The sequence below is a fragment of the Rutidosis leptorrhynchoides genome, chromosome 6 (assembly GCF_046630445.1).
Source record: "Rutidosis leptorrhynchoides isolate AG116_Rl617_1_P2 chromosome 6, CSIRO_AGI_Rlap_v1, whole genome shotgun sequence".
Taxonomy (NCBI): Eukaryota; Viridiplantae; Streptophyta; class Magnoliopsida; order Asterales; family Asteraceae; genus Rutidosis; species Rutidosis leptorrhynchoides.
This window is the reverse complement of record NC_092338.1, coordinates 123,916,788-123,926,460: the sequence shown is the minus strand read 5'-3', so window position 1 is coordinate 123,926,460 and position 9,673 is coordinate 123,916,788. Positions and strand designations below refer to the sequence as shown.

At 42.5% G+C, this 9,673-nt stretch overlaps 1 non-coding gene across 1 annotated transcript; it reads left to right on the top strand.

Annotated features, from left to right (window-relative positions):
- The first annotated feature begins 8,301 nt into the window (after nt 1-8,301).
- LOC139856221 (small nucleolar RNA R71) lies at nt 8,302-8,408 on the top strand. The gene has a single exon (XR_011761718.1). It is a non-coding gene; the product is annotated as a small nucleolar RNA R71 (small nucleolar RNA).
- The last annotated feature ends 1,265 nt before the right edge of the window (nt 8,409-9,673 follow it).

Genomic DNA, 9,673 nt, shown 5'->3' with positions numbered 1-9,673 from the left:
CGCGCACACTGGTCTGGGCAGAATCTGATCCTTTTGATTTATACCACTCTTCACCCATTATACGCACATCATTTATACTCTAAGTATACTAAATATTAGGGTCTTACAACTCTCCCCCACTTAGAATCGATCACGTCCTCGTGATCCTTGTCACTTAACCAAACGGACCACACTCTACGGTCCTCAGGCATAAGTCCCAATCCGACTTTCCTAAGCAATTCTTCCCAATGAATCGCCTTTAACAACTACATCGTCACCCGTGATTTATCAAATCCATAATCCGAGCACTAAAACCACGCTCATTCCCTAACATCGGGAAAAATCAACCAATCTCGTACCGAGATATCAATCCCTTAGCGTACCCTTACCGAGTACAACGCTAAAAGCAACCAAGTCTCAATCTATGGTCAACAACCCGAAGCGATGAAGACTGATCCAAACGAATCCTTACTGATAACACCAATCACTAATCATCCCTTGTAGTGCGCAATACGACCAATACGCAACCACCGTAACATCATAAACAAACGACTAAAACCGATAGCGCCCAAAACGACTATGGCAACGCTAATCCAAAGATGTACAAAATCGACTATCGTCACACCTGTAACAACATGTGAGCGAAACACGGCTATCGCATCACTAATCCCACAACATGGTCCTCACGACCCCACCATCGGTGTATAAAACAACCGATAGATCAAACAACACGGTCCTTACGACCCCACCATTGGTGTATAAACAACCAATAGATCAAACAACATGAAGGCTGGCCGAAAACACACGCACCTTAGTGAATCCGAACTACACGCGACTCACTACCTTCACCACAACAACAATCGGGATTGGCCGAACTACACGCGCCTTAGTGAATCCGAACTACACGAGAGTCACTATCCCAAAGGAATGACCGAACTACACGAGTCATTTGTGAATCCGAACTACACGAGACTCACTCCTCAATACAATGACCGAAACCACACGAGTCATTTGTGAATCCGAACTACACGCGACTCACTTACACAATAAGATGATCGAACTACACGCGTCATCGTGAATCCGAACTACACGTGATCCACCTCCAAAACTCAACACAGGAATGGTACTCGCATTTCCCACCGGTACTCGCATTTCCCGATAATGTTATACCATGCCGATATAACACTACTCCCATCACACACGCTCTTTGGCCTCCATCACAACGAGTAGTGTAACATCGTGCACTGCTACACCATAGTGCATCCTAACGGAATACACTAACCATCAACACACGCTCTTTTGGCCTCGATCAACGAGTAGTGCAACATCGCGCACTACTACACTATAGTGAATCCTAACGAATACCACTAACCATCACCATACGTACGCGTACACAACGCCAACAAAAACGAGCAAGAACCGCCCATATCGCACATAGGCACAAAACAACAATTCCCCAAGAGAGAACCCGACACGCACATCCCTTAACCGAGGGATTTCACCTTGCTCATCAAACACGTCCATCATCCCTCAACGAGATTTACCACATTACCACCTCGGTGATATTTCAAATCCAAAATCATAAGTACAACTTAACCGAAATTGTACTCTGCCACAAGTCGACCAAAACTAGGTCCCGACACAAATTCCGGACCTACTAAAAGTGTCATCCGAAATCTCACACTAAAACCTCCTCGTGCGAGAGTGTAACTCCCCCCCCATAACCGCATCCTGTACAACCGTACCATGCTACCAAAGGTAGACTTTACCAATAATTGGGTTCACACGACCCATCACCATATCTTGCTCCAACCTTGAGCACACGAAGAATTTCAACCAATCCTTCAACACTTCGAACGAAAAGTGAACCCCAATTACACGAGCTCTACTCTCGCAATCATCCCATTGCTATGGCTTATCAAATTTCACCCGGTCACTCATGTACCTAAGGGTTTCATTTCGGTACCCTAAGTACCAAGTAACCGCAACACAATCGGAGTCGAACACCACGCTAGTAGGTATAAAAAAAGGCACCTAATGTCGCGTCACGTAGACTCCATTACCAACATACATCGAGATCCAAAACACTCGATCTCAAGGATTTCAATCCACCTGACGAACCTCATGGTTCATCAACTTCAACACGAGAGCGAACATGCTCTAACATCCGAACACCAAAGCCCATTTCCATGGTTTGGTAGAAACATTTCCCAAATACTAAGGAATGCTTGGTTGCACCAAGTCTTACACCCTTCGCCCGACAATCAAATGTCACCATAGGGTACTTCCATTAGGAACGTCACCCATAACAACAATATGCACAACACAAGTCATTTAACAACTCAAACTCATCGGCACAAAATAAATAATCAAAGGACGTATCTATTAAAACGAAACGTACCTTAACGTCTCCTTGTCGCACCCGTCCCCGCCAACTTGGGACATTCCGACTTACGATGTCCTTCTTCTTGGCAATTGAAGCACACCATGCCATCACCCTTTGGTACCGAACATTCCCAAGACTTGTGACCCCTCACGCCACAATTGTAACACCTAGACACACTAGCATCTGATATACCCGTCCGTGCACCACCCGTGTTTACGCTCGGACCCTTAGTCCTCTTACTCGGAGTACCATACGAAACAACCCTTCTTTCACTTGAAGCTTCACTCTTCTTGGATCGTGAATACGACTCGAAACCTCTAGCCAAGGAGAATAATTCCGCAAACGATTTCGCTTAACCCCGGCTAATTTTACTCTTCAAGTCATCATTCAAGGTCCGATAGAAATCTTGCATCAACAAATGATCATTTCCCAAATACTCCGAGCAAAAATGAGCCTTCGCCATAAAGGTCGTCTTGAGAGTATTCAAATCCATAGAACCCTGATGCAAATTTCGCAACTCATTACGCATTTCTGACAAATCGGCTGAAGTTCAGAACTCCTCGAAGAATTCCTTCTTAAACTCGTCCCATGATAACGCCATAAACGGTTCACCACCGACAAGATCAATCTTACCATCCAACCAATCCTTTGCCCTACCCCGCAACAAACTCGTAGCGAGTCTCGTCTTTTTCTCGGGAGGGCAATCAATAGTACGGAAACACCCTTCGGCATCCGAGATCCAAGTTGTGCTTATCAAACGATCCGGTTCCCCGTCATACATCGGGGGTTTAGTCCTCATGAAGCTCTTAAGACAACGCTCCATTTCACTACTACCCCGAAATTCGGAATACTTTCTATCCATTTCTTCTCGAAACGCACTCATTTGCTCCACAACGGCGGCCGCAACTCTAGCATTAAACTCCACGTCGTTCATCTCGATCCCGTTTCCCGTCGCCATTCTAAGGAATGCAAAAGCGATTAGATCACGAATGTATAAAGTTATACACACAACACCGCCCCATCTTGCTAAACACTCGTCGTACATCGCTTGTTAGACACGATTTGCACCCGTAATAAGGTTTGCAAATCCTTATTACGCACACACGCCGCATCAAATCGTTAGTACAACGACCGCCTCGCTTGATGTCATAAACAAACACAAACAAATTCCACGTAACAACAACACACGCGAGAATTATTATCACAACACAATAATATATTAATAATATCCGCATTACTAATATAAACGTTAGTCCACCTACAAACAAGGCACTAACTATAACCTATTCCGACTCGTACTCCTACAAGTCCCGCAACAAATTCAGCACACACAAAAGTCTAAGTCTAGGCACCTATCTCCAGTCACCTAAATCCCTTAGACCATGCTCTGATACCACTTGTAACATCCCAACCAGTTAACCAACCAAAAACGCAGAATAAAAAAAATTTAAAACTGACTGGGCTGACCAGATGGGGTGCGCGGCGCGCACACACACCTGTGCGCGGCGCGCACAAGGCCTGGTAGCCCGCTGTTCGGATTTTCCAACTCACGCGAAAAGATCTTCGACTTCCCGACACATTTAGACCAAATGCTTTTCACAACATAATACAATAGTAAAAATTAACACGTTCCATTAATAAAAAGGGTTTTACGGCACCGGGTCCACATATGCCCAAATTACCCTTTAAGTACAAAACACAAGTTTCGACCACATGATTTAAACACAAAATAAAGACCGAGCATGGTGATTGGGGATACGCTACCCAATCCTAATCAATCCAAAAGCACGTCTTCTAAAGCAAACTACGCAAGTCCACTAGTTCCCACGCTTACCCGAGCCACCGTCTCCATGCAAATCTATAAAAATGTAAACAACGAGAGGGTAAGCTAACGCTTAGTGAGTGAGAATATACTACATACATATATATGTATAAAATGGACACGCCACACCATAATAATCAAAAAGCACATACCGGAGCATCCAAGCATAAAGGCAAGCTAATCTAAGCATACCGTACGACCGCTATACAACAAGCAAAATATATCAACAACGTAAGTTCACCTACGACGATATGAACAACGCCATCAAGCTACACCCAGGGGTTAGCTACATCACAACAATACGAAAAATATCGATGTTCACAACATCCACTATTATTCAAGATCTCAAGGCTAGCCCAACGAATGGTATCGTCAACATCGAACTTAATTCCCATCCGTCCTAATAAATGTGGTATCATCAACATCGAACTTAAATCCACATATGAGGTATCGTCAACATCGAACTTAAACCCTCATCGAATGAATTTATGTGGTATCGTCAACATCGAACTTAAACCCACATATGAGGTATCGTCAACATTGAACTTAAACCCTCATCGAATGTCACTACAATAGTGGTATGGCTTCGTCAACATCGAAATTTAAATCCATACATGAGGTATCGTCAACATCGAACTTTAACCCTCATCAACACAACAATATACTCTAGGATATGGTATCGTCAACATCGAACTTTAACCCATACCCCACAAGAAAATAAATCATATACATACATATATAATTATTCCACTCACAAGCCCATGTGACAATGTACAAACGAAGTGTGCACCTCGACAAAGGTGGTCAACCAAAATGCACAACCGTGCTAATTGGACCAATACACAAGTCCATCAAATCCACCTACATGTAAAGTGAGCTCTATAGCCGAGAATCACTTCACCCGACCCGCACCCATCCTACACATACATATGCATATAGGATATTAACACTCACCTTGTCGCCTTGATGAATGCAACCGACTAATTCCGCAACACGTCAATGGAAAGTACCTAATCCATTATTACAAATACAATAACACACTTAGAGTGGATTTACAAACCAACTCAATTCGACACTTAGTGCAAATTCGACCAATTGCACTTACAAACACCAAACGCGTCCAAACTAACCACTAATCACTAATCACAAGTGAAAATGGTCCTAATAAGCCAAATGAACCCAAACTTAAGTGTTTAACACTTATCAATCTCAAAATCACCCAAAAACCCTAATTTTGACTCAATTCCAAAATTAGTCTTTCAAACACACCAAAAAGGGTTCCAATACTTCCATAATCACTAAACCTAGTGATTAAATCCAATTACAAGTCATAAACAAGACCAATTTGTTCACCAACCCAAAATCCACCAACAATAACAATAAACCCGATTACTAGCATCAACAAACTCACTTCAAGAGTTTTAAATGGGTTTCTTAACAATTTAAGTTCAAACCCTAACTTTGAATATCAAATCAAACAATGAAATTCGGAGTTAGAACTTACCACAATAACCAAAACGTAGCTAGGAATGAGGTGAACAACTTTAACACTTGAGCTTTTGATCAAACCAAGCTTCTTCTTCACCAAAACCCCAATTCCCTCTATAGAACTCTCTCTCTCTCTAGATATTTGAGAGTGTTTGTGGATGTGAAATATGATCCAAAAGTGAATCCAAACCAGCTGATATGGCCTGAGATCCGGCCTCATGTGAAAAGACCAAAATGCCCTTCATTAAACTCAGAATAGAAAAAGACAGGATTCTGTCACTGGGCTAGTGCGCGGCGCGCTCACCCAAGGGTGCGCGGTGCGCACACTGGTCTGGGCAGAATCTGAGCCTTTTGATTTATACCACGCTTCACCCATTATACGCACATCATTTATACTCTAAGTATACTAAATATTAGGGTCTTACAGGTGGTGCTCTTCTCTGATAGCCATGATTCGTTCTGTTAAGCGTAGCGAAAAATCAATGTTTGACTTTCGGATGGCTTTGAGAATGTCTTCAAATTCATCGGTATCATTAATGAAGGTAATCATGTCTGCATGTGTGGATATAACCGGAATTCGATCTGAAGAAGAGTCCGGCTCCCCTTGATCTACTTCGGTTGGAGAGTGTGAGTTAGTCAGAATGTCTTCGTGATGCTCTTCTTCGTCATCATCGGTATCCGGTTCCTCTGAGGATGCGTCTGATGAACGGGTTCCTTCAGTATTCTGATTCTCCACATTGATACTTACAGGATCAATTTCTATATCCTTAACTTCAGCCTTATCGTTCTTCTTTTTGAAGCGAATGATTAAACTGTGATCTGCTGTTTCAAGCCTCATTATTTCTTTATGACGCTCAGTGCTTGGAACGGGTGTTGTCGCAGTTTCTTTTACGTCTTCCATTTCCTCTTCCTCTTCAGATTCCTCCTCTTCCTCTATTTCTTCACTGGGATCCTCTTCTTCCATTTCTGGGTCATCTACAGACTGTGATTCGACACCCATCTCGATATCGTCGGCTGATGGTAATGACTCATCATTGGAAGTGATCCGTCTGGTGGAAATAGCAAACATCTCTGCCTGTCCAGAAAGATTCGTTGGTCAGTCAATTTTGAAGGTAACGCTCTCCCCATGTGATCGTAAGATCATGGTTTGATTGTACACATCAATGACAGTCCTAGCCGTATTCATGAAAGGTCTCCCTAACACTATTGGGGTGTGTAGGTCTTCCTCAATATCCATTACTACGAAATCCGTAGGATACAAGAATTTGTCGACTTTCACCAAGACATTCTCAACTATGCCCTTAGGATATCGAATTGTATGATCGACAAGTTGGATTGTCATTTTGGTTGGTGATAAGTCTCTTAACTCTAATATCTTGTAGAGAGAGTAGGGGATTAGGTTGATACTTGCTCCTAAATCTGCTAGCGCATGAATGGTTCCAGATTGGTAGATTGAACACGGGAAAATGAATCGGCCCGTATCTCCTAGCTTAGGTGGTAGAGGGTTTCTGAGTAATGCAGAGCATTCTTCACTCAGTGGAATTTTGTTAGAGTCTGGTATCCTCTCCTTTGTAGAAAGAAGCCTTCGGATGTATCTCTTCTGGTTGGGAACTTTGGACATAGTGTCCAAGAATCTTCCATCTAGTTTGAAGGAATCAAGCTTGGATGGTTCTTCTTGTAGCCTTCCAGGATAAGGTATGCAAACTGGAGTTTCAGGGGTCAGCTTCTGAGTATATGTTGATTTGTTCTTGAGCCTAGTTGACCTTCTCCGTTGTTCTTCCTCCGGGATTACGGAATCCATTTGCTTTGCTTCTTCTATGTGGGGATTCTGGATAGTATTACTTGGCAATCTTCCCTGCGGTCGGGTTTTAAGGCGTTGTGATAACTGTCTGAGCTGCGTTTCCAAACTTTTGAGCAGAGCCAATTGATTTCTCATTAGTATCTCCGTCTGATCTTGTCTGGTTGCAGTTCTCTGATTTAACTATTGTTGTCCTTGGATGAACTGAGTTAACTGATCATCAGCTCCGAGAGTGGGGTTAGCTGCTTTGTAATCTGGGTGGTAGGGGAATTTTCCTCAACTGGGGGACCAGTGAGTAGAAGTGGTTGATCGTAGGTCAATTGAGATTGTTGGGCTGGATAAGGTGGATAGCGATAGCGAAAAGGTTGATTGCTTCGCTGAAATTGATTAACCCTTGGTGGTTGATTGAATCCGGGATTTGGTGGACGAGCTGGGTATTGAACGTAACAGACTGAACCGTCAGGGTTTTTGTACTCAACTTGATAGTCTTCGGTAGGTTGAGGGTTGGTACAATTAACACAAGCCTGAGCTTGGTTAACCTGCTACGGTTGCGTCTTCAATTCTCCGAGTTGCTTGGCAAGAGATTCCATCTTATCTGTGAGGGATTTGATGGCCTCTGTTTGATTGTTAAGTGCAGAGAGTGGGGCAGATGATGAAGTTGTTTCACCACTGTTCCAGTCATGATGATGAATCGTCATGTTCTCGAGCAATTCCCATGCTTCATATGCGGTTTGGTTCATCAGATTCCCTTGAGCTACTGCATCGATCGTCGTCCTATGATTTACCATAAGACCATTGTAGAAGGTACAGATTTGGGCTGACCGTTCTAACTGGTGATTAGGGCACTTCTTCAGCAGGGTTTTGAAACGCTCCCATGCAGTGTAAAGAGATTCATCATAACTTTGTTTGAAGTTAATGATGTCATTCTTCAGTTTGGTTTGTTTAGAAGGAGGGAAATATTTGGTTAGGAATTTAGTCGCCATCTCCGTCCATGACGTGATGGAATCTTTTTCCAGTCCTTCAAACCAAGTTTGAGCATGATGAGTGAGAGAATAGGGGAACAGGTATAGCCGGACTATATCTTGTCCTATCCCTGGCTGTTTGTAGGAGTTCGAAAGAGATATGAATTTATCAAGGTGAGAATTAGGATCGTCATTCGGTAATCCATGAAACTGATAGCTATTCTGAATGAGCTGGATGATGTGATGTTTTAACTCGAACGAGTGTCCTTGAATCTCTGGAAATCTGATTGGTCCTCCATGACCTTCAATCGAGGTATTGGTGTTTTCTACTAAAGTAACGCGTAACGCCATTTGGTTTCTGATTCGTGCTTCCTTGCGTGCTTTAGAGATTATTGCGTCTGGATTAGGTACGAATAACAACGGCCCTGGTCTAGATCGGGTTTGGGTCATACACTAGGTATGCCTTTTTGTTTTTAATTTTCGCAAATAAGCTAAATTATAATAAGCTAAACTAAACTAATCTAATTCTAAGATAATCTAATTTAATCTAAGGAAATCTAAGGTAATCTAAGGTGGTCTAATCTAAGGTAAACTAGAGTAATCTAATCTAATTAACTAACTATCCTATGGTGGAATATGTTTTTGGTTCTGACTACTGATTCCCTGGTATTTCGGTAACAAAGTTCCGCACAAACTATTCAACAAACCAAGTGGCCAGACCGACTACGGAGAGGCAGGATCCTTTTGGTCCCAATATAATTGGCGACTGTTCGAAAAATCCAATAATCAAGTCCGTGTATAATTGTCTTTCTTAGACACCACTAAATGCTTGTGAATAAGTTTGATAGAGAGCAGTATTGCCTGATACCAGTTCCCCGGTAGCGGCGCCAAAAACTAGTAGTATCTCTTGATATGGCCGAAACGGACGGTTTTTATTTGCGCGGTGTCGTTAGGCCGCGGCTCGCCAGGATCAGCCACTCGTGGGAGAGGGTACTGTTTTAAATTTATATTTAGCGGGGCCTAAATCTTACTACTCCTTATAAGTAAGGGAAGTATAACCTAGAGTCGTATTTTTGAGATATCAGTAACATCGAACCTATATTGTAGCCTAAGATAGTTAGGGAGTAGTGAATATTTATTTTGGGATTTTCTAATTTATAAGATAGATAAAGTAAATGCGATAAAATTTGTAATTCAGATAAGGTTAAAGTAAGTGCATACTATGACTTCATCATTAT